Source organism: Phaethon lepturus, unplaced genomic scaffold, assembly GCF_000687285.1.
Source record: "Phaethon lepturus isolate BGI_N335 unplaced genomic scaffold, ASM68728v1 scaffold56402, whole genome shotgun sequence".
In the NCBI taxonomy this organism is placed as follows: domain Eukaryota; kingdom Metazoa; phylum Chordata; class Aves; order Phaethontiformes; family Phaethontidae; genus Phaethon; species Phaethon lepturus.
In genome coordinates, this window is record NW_010522310.1 from 1 (window position 1) to 10,051 (window position 10,051).

General features: G+C 40.6%; 1 protein-coding gene across 1 annotated transcript in view; it reads left to right on the top strand.

Moving 5' to 3' along the window:
* Positions 1–3,401: 3,401 nt before the first annotated feature.
* PTBP1 (polypyrimidine tract binding protein 1) overlaps positions 3,402–10,051 on the top strand; it is a 24,194-nt gene continuing 17,544 nt past the window's right edge. Inside the window, exon 1 of the mRNA XM_010281751.1 lies at positions 3,402–3,641. The gene's annotated coding sequence lies outside the window, so the exon portion shown is untranslated. The remainder of the gene's footprint in view (positions 3,642–10,051) is intronic.

The following is a 10,051-nucleotide window of genomic DNA, read 5'->3' on the forward strand; positions in this document are numbered from 1 at the left end:
GCCTCGCGCCTATTGTCTGGCGCTTTCGCGGGCGCTCCCGCGGGGTTTCTCTGCTGTGAGCAGTTTTTCGGCCAGCACCAGTTTCCAGGGAGCCGCAGCGCTTGCGGGCACGGCAGGAGGCTCGCCAGGAGTAAGGTTTCCATTGCAGCGTTACCTGAGAGCCACAGGTAAAACTGCAGCGGTGGAGCAGAGCGCTTGTCGTGCTCCCTTCTCTTTCTGTTGTCCAGCTCTGAACTCCTCCGAGATAAAACTTTCCTCCGTGACTGTCAGGCTCATGTAGTTTTTCTAGAGCGCAGCTCTTTTATCTCGGGGAGCATTGATTTCTCTTTGATCAGCCACCTCATCCGGTGTCTCGCTTCAGAAGTGTTTGCATTAAAACTGTTTTTTCAAGGCAATTCTCTCAGAAATAAGGTCTCCGTATTTCTCTCGTCTCATATGGCGTCTTTCTAGTGATCTGATTTTTGTTTCTTCTAGAGCGCAGTAGTTAAAATACTTCTAAAGGCCTCTGAGTAAGCAGTCTGTTTTCCCAGAGCCTGAAGTACAGGAAGCCCGAATTAGTGCCTCCTCACTTCTTGCCTCGGAACACTAGTCTGGTGAGAGTTAGGCATAGTCACATGTCTGGTTTTTTTACACGCTGAAAAGGTGGCGTCTCAGTGTTGTTTTCATCTTAAAAAGAAAAGATCGTGTATCTTACTAATTTTTACAGTCCAGGGTGCAGTTCAGGTTGCTCTGCTTCTTTCAACAAGTTGCTCACCATCTTGAATGACATTCTAAAAAAAATCTTCAGCATGTGAGGACATACATTCTAGTTGCAAAAATCAGTTTGTCATCAGCTGTCTTCACCGTAGTTCCTAGGAAAGCTGATTTACTCTGTATGTTAAAATAGCTGTTATTTTACTGCAGAAATTTTAGTATAACATGTGAGTCTTAATTTTCCATTATCTTTTGAAGATCTTGGTGCATGTTCTGTTTACCCTGTGAAAGCTGTCTCCTGTTGAAACTTCGAAAGCTGCTTCTGAAAATGGTTCTACATTTTTGCATAGCTGGCAGTGAGTGGTCTCTCTGGCTACAAGCTGCTTCTGTCTGCTTCTCCCACCTAAAATGATATGTAGCTGTGCTTTTCAAATGATCCCGTTTGAATAAGTTGCTTTGTTAAAGTAAGTGAGGAGTTTATATGGGAAATGCTGCTTTGGAAAATGACCTAGAGGTTTTATTGGTGCTGCTTAATTTTTCCTCTTGCTGTGTAAGAATTACCCTAGTCCATGTAAAAAGTAATTTTTATGAAAGGCTTTACTGCCTATTCTTTCGGAAATGAAAAAAGTTTTAATCCCTTACTTAAGGTTGACATAGGACAAGAGAATAAAGCTTAAGATATGGTAATTTGAGGGGCCTGTGTGTGTGAACTGAAAGTATATTGCACATTTCTTGAATAAAAATTACTAAATACTGTTGGTGCTTGTTTTGTGTGGTATTTGTTATCAAATGAGTTACAGCAATATTCCAGGAATTGATAATTGTTGGCAAATAAAACAGCTCTTCCTGTTGGATAATTTTAAATACTATCCCCTGTTAAGGCTACTTCATGTAAAACATTTCCTGTGTGTGAGGCCCACAGGAGGAACAGGAAGTAAGAGAAATGGCTCTGGGGTAAGTTTGAGAGTTTTGGAAGCTTGGGAGATTCCCTGTTCTTACATGCTTTGCTGGAAATAATTTTTTGGTAAGGTTATGAAAATCACTGGGTTAATGTATGTATTTTGACTGAAGAAATGTGTAGTTGTATCTAGTAATTCTAATAGAGTGATTATGATTCTTTAAACTGATATGTGCAGATGGGTTTAATTAGTTCATTGCTGCTGGCCCCCAAAGTGCAGCAAAACCCATCTGTCTTCGTTGGTGACCAGACACCAGGGAATCGCAAAGCCTGGCATTCTCGTATAGAGCGTTTTTTAAGTAGTTCACTTGGAAAAAAGAAACTATCGTGTGGCTTCCTGGCAGCAGCCATTGGATCCGACTGCAACTCCAGCTGTAAAGTGCTGGGTTATGATGACATGGCAGGTTGGTTTTGAAGAGGAAGTATGAGGAGCTGAGTTGGCTTATACTTCTGTTATGGCTTATTTGTGGACCTGGTGAAACATGAATGACTTAAGATCGAACAGTATTTAATTCCATGAAAAGTTATGAATTGTTGCAGGAGGGTAGGGAAGGAATAACTAGTAAATGAAAGTTCTCTAGCATTAAATCACTTTGTGCAATTGTTCTTGAGTACTTCAGATTTCATATTGCTGTTTTAAGAATGAATGCCCTGCCTTCTGCTTCTCTGCCATGTTTCCTTAAAGTTGCTGCAGCTCTGAGAGCCAGCCACTTTTGGATCCTTTACTCTGAAATTATGGCCAGCTATTTGAAAGATAGACGTTGAAACAGGCAGTCTTGCATATATGCCAATCTAAAATTATAATTGCTGCTCTGTGTTACGTTGCTGCTTTACAGTGGTTTGGAGTTCATTTAAAAAAAAGTAATCTTCAGTGCATGAGTATAACTGAAATCCTTAGATTGTCTTGACCACCCCCACAAGAGAGTAACATGTAGGTACTGTAATACTCGGGAAGATTACCCCGGTACCATAAGCCAAGCTGTAGACGAGTCATCTGATTCCATTAATGAACGAGGTTGCTATCAGTAGATGTATGTTGTGATACGTGATGTTGATGGCTGACAAGAACTAGCACTAGTTGCTCGAGGTACGGCTAATGCTATTTTTCGTGCTAGTTAATCAGGAAGTCTCATTTTAGGATGTTTAAGCATATATGGTAGAGTTTTAATAACTTTTTTCTTCCAGATCTGTGTTAGGGAAGAACTGTTTGCTTTCCGAAGTGGAAGAGCATTGATAGAGGAATCTTGTGTATAGGCATACCCCAATCTGGGAGCTGCCTGGACCTCTTCACCTCTCTTTCTCATTGTGCTCTCAGTCTGGCAGTGGTCTGGCTCCAGTGGTGTTAGCGTGGCTGGAGGACTGCTGTAAGCCTGGCACAGACTCTTAGCTTGGCTGAGAGAACAGCCCGAACTCTGCGTGGTGTGTGCTGTCTGCCTGTGGTACCACTGGAGCTCTAGTATTAAGAGCTCTATAGTATTAGTCTTCACTATTGACTTGATAATTTCACTAGAGAGCCTCTTTACAGCCTAGCAGGAGTTACTCCACTGAATATAAGGCTGTTAAGAATTGCAGGAGTGAATACTGGTGATGGAGTTGACTCTTGACACTTTTGCTCTTGGTTTAGTCAGAGGTGGTGGTCTGATCGCATCGCTTTCCTGTGAAGAATGCTAGGCTGTGTTAACTGTGGGTTTTTGGTCTTAGATCCCCAATGGTACCCTTGCAAAAAGACGGTGAGCGCCACGATAGGAAGTAGAAGAGCTGCAGTTTTCTAGCACTGCTGGGTCTTGGGTCTCCACCATCACCATCTAATAATTTTTCTTTGTATAAACTGTCCTTGGCTCACTTGCAAAGACAACTGTGCACTTTGACTTGCTTTTTTTCTTACTACTGTAAACTATGCTGGATATTTGTGGCAAACCTATCTAACTTTTTTAATCCTTTTCTTTCTTTTTTCTACAGCATTGTCCAAGATATAACAGTTGGTACAAAGGTAGGCACTTCTCACTTTTTCTCTCTTTTTACACTGCTCAGCATCTGACCTCATCAAATGTAGATCTTCACCTTTAAAGGGTTATTTCTGGTACCCTGTAAATTGGTTTTAACCAGAAGGTAATTTAGTTTCATGTGCATTTAAAACTTTTATTGTGGCACAGCATTTAGCTCTTGGCAGTTGGGCATTGATTATCAACTGTCAGAAAAGAACTTTATTGCACTTAGAAACAGCCCTTTCCCCTACCAAAATGTCAAGCCATGCTTGTTACTTGTGTGCTAGACAATGCTTCTCAATGGAGAAATTGGTCCTTTTTCTTTTGAAAACTTTATTTCCTTTGTTTATGTGAATTCCTGTTCAGTTATATGTCAAAAATCCTTCTGCCACACAAAAATGAGTGTTTAGCTGTTGATTTTTATCTCTTGCGAGTACAGTAAATATGACCTTTACCCTTCTAGTCTCAGGTTTTGAAAGTGCAGACTTAGCCCTGAAACTCAAAGTGCTGACAGAAGCCTCCTTATCTGCTGTGCGTGGTAATAGGCTGTTGTGTTCACAGGATAAAAGCTCATTCCTGTGAAATGTTAAACTGGAATGTGCGGGATAGACTGGCACTCCTTCATGTATTGAAGGTTTTTCATTTTACTTCATCAACATTATAGCTAATGCTCTGGGATCAGGATTACAGTAAGTTCAGCCCTGTGAGTTCTTTTTATTAGATAGTATATGTGTGAAGACCCTCAGAGTAGTAATCTGACAGCTTTTATTAATGGCCTGAACTGTGTGTTGTTAGTGTCTTCATTATTAACTAAGAAATAGTTGCATGTGGCAACTTCAACAGGCTGTAGGGGAAAGGTTTTTCTAACTTCTCCTTGTATGAGAATCTGAGATTTGAATTAATTGTAGTGCCATGATAGTGTCTGGTTCTGAGAATGCTGTCTGCTGCAAGGAGTTCAGTTTGCCATCAGAGGAGGAAAGGCTTGAGCCTTTCCTGGACAATAAGGTTGGTTAATAGTTCATAGCCATTATAAAAGGTGGACCAAGTCATCCCTTGACTGCTGTAGGGCAATTTGATACAACATCTTCTAGTAAACTGATTAATCTAGGTAAAAGTCCCCTCAGTTGGTTTTAACAAAGTATAATTTGCAGCTTTAGGTTTCTGCAGCTTTAAGAAGTGTTTTTACATAACTAAACTTGACCAGGAAGCTTCTGAAACTGTAATTGTAGTCCTCAGTGAATCTTGAAAAGCTTCAGGATGTGGTATTGTGTGCCTCATCACTCCCATCTCTGGGGTGATTTCAGTCCCTAGTGCAGTACAGTCCGATGTCTAAAATGAGGACAGGGTGAAATCCATCCAAGTGCTTTCACTCCTAGCACAGGATGGAACTGTAACCACGACTATGCCAGTTGTACAGTGGGGTGGGGAGTGGTGAGCCAAAAACGTGCATCAAGAATGAGGTTTCTTGTCAAGTCAGATGAGGCAGGTTTTGAGAAAATTGAATCAAAATTTAAAGAGTGGCAGAAGCAAAAAGGAAAGTCCAATCATCTTGATAAAGGTAAGTTGAAAAATTATTTTTGACCTAGCGGCATTACCTTATGTTTAAGGCATTGAATATGCCAGTGTAGATCATGTAATAGAAGTACATTCTTTAATGCTGTGGTGTAACATGTTATACATGTCATGGATTTGCCTAGGTAAGTTGGAATCCTGTTTGTGCACAGCTAGGAACAAAGTGAAGGCTTCTCTTAGCCTGCATGCTCTACGTGGCTGTGTGCAGGTCAGCCATGTCCAGAGAGGTTCCCCATACTCTGCTGCTTCTGTACTAAGGATCCTCAGACTGCAGGCCTCTTGCATGGGGAGAGGTACAGGCATCTCTGTTTCAAAAAGCTGTGTAATCAAATCATGTATCAGTTGCTTCTTAAAAGTACTTAACTCTGCAGTAAGTCTAAAACCTCATTGGCTGCAGCTTTTCTGAAATTTTGCTGTTGCTTTTGTGTGTTGCTTCCACTTCAATCCACTCTCCTTTGGTTTGCCAGTAAGTAGCTTGAAGGGACTGCAAAAGGTTTCTGTAACATCAGAGAAGCATTTCGGTGTGATCTTTGCTGAAATAACTACAATGGTAGAACTCTGTTCATCCATCAGCATTTGTTTCATCACTCCCCCCCCTTCAGAAGTAGATGTTCTTTATAATTGCTTGTTAACTTTAATGCTGTGCAATTGTAGTTTTGTGATCTACTGACTTCATAAAACATATTCATAGACAGGAGATTCAGGTGGAGATAGAACTACTTCGTTAGTGTCTGTTCTGAAAGCTGTCCTCACAAGAGAGCTTGCTGGCAGAGCTTCTAAATTTGACATGAAAATTTGAGCTGGGAAACTGTTTTTAATCTGAGGTGTAAACTTACTTATTCTTACCATGTATGTACAAAGAAAGTAGGAATGGTACTCCATCCAGTTTGTTAAGGTATTAGAAGATTACAGTCCCCAAAAGGTATCAGCTCTTGTCATACAATTTTGATGGTATGTTATTGAGACACCAGTAGACCTTTTCAGTGTTCTGTTACTGACTGGAGTGTCCCAAAGTTGGAGAATCCTCAAGACAAGTAGGAAAAGTGCCTGTAACTTAAAACACTGCTGAGGAAATTGTCAAAGACAACTTACAGTGGCCTCCTAATTGTGTTCCTGGTTGCTAAGTCTAACTTTGAAATTGAGGACTTAGTGAAAGGACGTATCAGTTTGCTCTACTTTATTGGTTTAAAAGGCAGGGTGCTGGCACCTTTTTTTAGGATTTTCTCATGTCCTTAATTTACATATTGAGGGTACTCACACCCACTTTATTAATTGTTCTGAGGTCTTTGTTATATTTAGGTTCTATAACTTAAGAAGTCCCCAGATGTTCTCATGGCCTGCTACCTGAGCACTGTACTGCCTGATGGTCTTGTTTTTAATCAGGATGGTAATTGTAGTAGCCATTCCTGGCCTTTGTATTTAGCCTAGTCCCCAGGCTCTTCTGTTTAAAGTGTGTGAATTTGTTTAGGAAGCTCATTACAATTCTGGTATGGGGCTCTTGATGCACAGCCTTCTGGAATGTTCTGCAGATTAGAAACACATGATTTAAGACTTATTTCTTCCCATAATTTCATTGCTGTTTGAAAAGGAAGTATGGCCTTAAGATGGAGGCGCTGTACTTGAACTCTAAGGTACTGGGTCGGACCCCTGCAGTTGCCTCTAAGTAATGTGATAAAGATGACTCTCTGTATCACCTTTCCCGTTCTTTAACGTGCCTAGATATCACTATCTTTTTAGGATGTAATGGTCTCTGAGCAAGACTCACATAGTAGGAGGAGTATGAACTATGATACATTGTCATTCTTCAGGTAAACTTGTGTTTCAGTGATTGAAAAAGTCTCAGTTTAGGTGCCGAATAATCTTGTAGTTTCTTGGTTAAGTTGGGCTCTTCTTGAAAGGTGATGCTTCCAGGCAGTATACTCCTGTGGCATTTGAGAAGTTAATTTTTAAAATGGGGTTTGCTAGAGTGTGATAGAGGCTGACTTGCATAGAAGTGATTTGTGATCAAGCCAGGATCTTTGCCATGGGAACAGTAATTATGGCTTCAGGCAGCAGGCCAAGAATGCTGTGAGGAAATTCCAGTCCCCTCCTATGGCTTTAGTTAGAGACTGCAACAAGCTGGCTCTTGTGGCCTCTGTAACAGGCATGATCATGCATGCAAGCCACATGTCAGTAGTGAGGTACATGGATGTCTTTTGGCAGCCATCATGTCAGCTGGATTTGGTAAGTAGCTTGATCTAATCTGTGTTAGTGTTGCACACAGGTTTTATGCACCTGTGTCTTCAATTTATAGATAACTGTCCTTTGCAGGGCAGTTGGTAAGCCCTCTGGATTATGAAACCTGTTCAAATCTGTATGAAGTTTAACAGGAATTTAAGCTATTGGTTGAAGCACAGCTGCTAAGCAAGATTGCTACCACAGGCTTATCAGCTATTGGATCTGTTTAAAGTAGTTTATCACATCAAACCAGTATTTTATGTGGAAGCTAGTTCAAATTACTTGCACTTGGAAGGGAAACTAAACTGTGACTTCTGTTGTAAATGAAAATGAAATTGGGTGAGACTTTCTAGAAAATGATCAGTTAAAACGGTGGTAGAAAATACTCTGTTTTAACCTCAGGCCTACTTTGCCCTCAATGTGTGATGACTATTTGACACATTAATTTATTCAACTTTATCCCTACACTTGTGGCATTGAAAAATAGATTCTGTTCTCTGAGTCACTGACATCTGTTTCAAGTATAGCCAAACTAGAAAATGTAGATGTGCTGGTGCCATGTTTGTTGTCATTTCACACTAGCAAGAAGAGTAAACATTATTTAATTTGAAATTCTACGTGGTTCTGCTATAGCTGTCTTTCAAGCTTTATATGAAAACTTGTTGAATACTGTGCTTAGTTCAGCAAGTGTGTTTTGGTAATCCCAATGTAATGATTGCTCTGTGTTTGCCAAAGCAGATTGTAATTATTACACAACTGCAATTTAGATGAGACTGAATTAGTGTGGAGTTCCTTCTAAACCTGCTTGTTCAATTTGCCGTTTTACAGATTTAGTCACAAAATGTTCTTTCACATTCCATTTTCCCGAAGTGACTCATCCAGCAGTAGTTCTTTCTGATCTTTCTGATAGTATTTGTATTAAGCTTTACCAAGGACCTGTCTGCTCCACTGTAATGATTTAAAAAGCTCAGGGTTGACTACTAGTTAAGTTTCAACTTGGGAACAGTATATCATAAAGCTTGGGTGTGTGCTACCCTACAAAGCCAGAATGACTGCATTGCTGTAGTACTTGGAGTTTAGGAATTTTGGGCTATTTAAAATGGCCACACCTTTTATTTGCTCAAAGGGCAGGTTTGTTTCACAGGGTGTCTCCATAGTAGCAAAGACTGAGAAAGAAAGTCAGGGAGGGGCTGATTAGATGAGTGGGCTGAGGATCCGGCTTCACTCTGAAGCCAGTGTGTGCTTGAGCTTGTAATGCATCTTATTGCAAAATCTCACACTGGGTTGTGTGAGCAATTGTTTCAATGTAATGTTTAAGTTTTTAGTTTCTTTTAGGAACTCAAAAATCTATCTGTATACTATAGAAATGGTACCAGCTCTTGTGGCAGTATGTACGGTAGGAAAATAATTTTCCAATGCACTAAAGTCTTTGCAATGCTCTGACCAACTAACCTAGTTTCAAAGATGCTGAAAGTGTGTGTGTACCCAGTATGCTATTGTGGATCTTAGTGGGAAGTTTACTGAGCTGACTCTTTTGTAAAGGTATTGGACTAAATCTTGTCCAGACAGGGGTGAGGTTATAACAATTTAGAAAGCCTTAAGTGGTAGGTGGCAGGTGTTTGCTGGCCCCAGCTGAACAGAGCATAGTTTCAAAAAAGTATGTGCTCTAAGCCTGCCAGGTAGGCTAATGCCTCCACCATTCATTGTATCGATGTAATATGCTGGCTATTGGGTTGGATTTCATTTGATAAATGATAAAGGGGTGCAGTGAGCAATTTGGTGAACTAAAATGATGCCTCACCCCACCTCTTGCTTTTGGTTCTGATCGGATGATAAATTGTACATCTCAAACACGGCGCAGTGGAGGGGTGAGTGGCACACTGAGCTTTTAGCTGCTGCTTACAGACTGGTGGGACTGCAGTATCACACTTAGCTTAGCAGCCACCTCAGCGGCTGCAGTCTTCAGGATCTTGAAGTTATTTTTGCATTGATACTAACTTTTCAACTTTAGTAGGACTGAAGGAGAATGCAGTTGTGTTATGTGTTCTTCAGAGATGTTTTCACCAAAAAAGTTGATTTGCACTTTCTGGTTGTGACGCAAGTTAGAATGTTTTTCACACTGCTCTACCTTTAAATGACTAAAGAGTGTTGGAGGCAGGAAGGGGGGAAAAGAGGGGTATGTGGGGGTAGCATGAGGGAGCCTTGCTGGAAGTGAGTCTTCTGTGGAAGACAAGGAAAACTGTTACCCTTCTTCCTGGTAGTTTAAATTTAGTTCCATTCCTAGCTCTTGAATCTCTCAGCAAAAAATGTTGGAATGTAACATGAGTGCGAATGATGATGTCATCAGACTGGATTTCTCTTACTAGTTTCTTCACAAAGTGATTGGAACTGTGAAATGAAGTATCAAAGTACATTCTTCCGTTCCTCTGGGATTGACCTCAGACGGAGCCCTTGAAGCATACTTGAGAGACACTCAATTCTTTCTGTGCTCCAAGAAATTTTTTTTGTTGCTTTTATCAGAGCAAAGGGTTTGTGTGAGTTTCTCAATGATTTGTGCGTCATTTTGTGTGTCAGATATTACGGTGGTCTTTTACTGGGTGTAAAATCTCCTTACAAATGTAGGGAA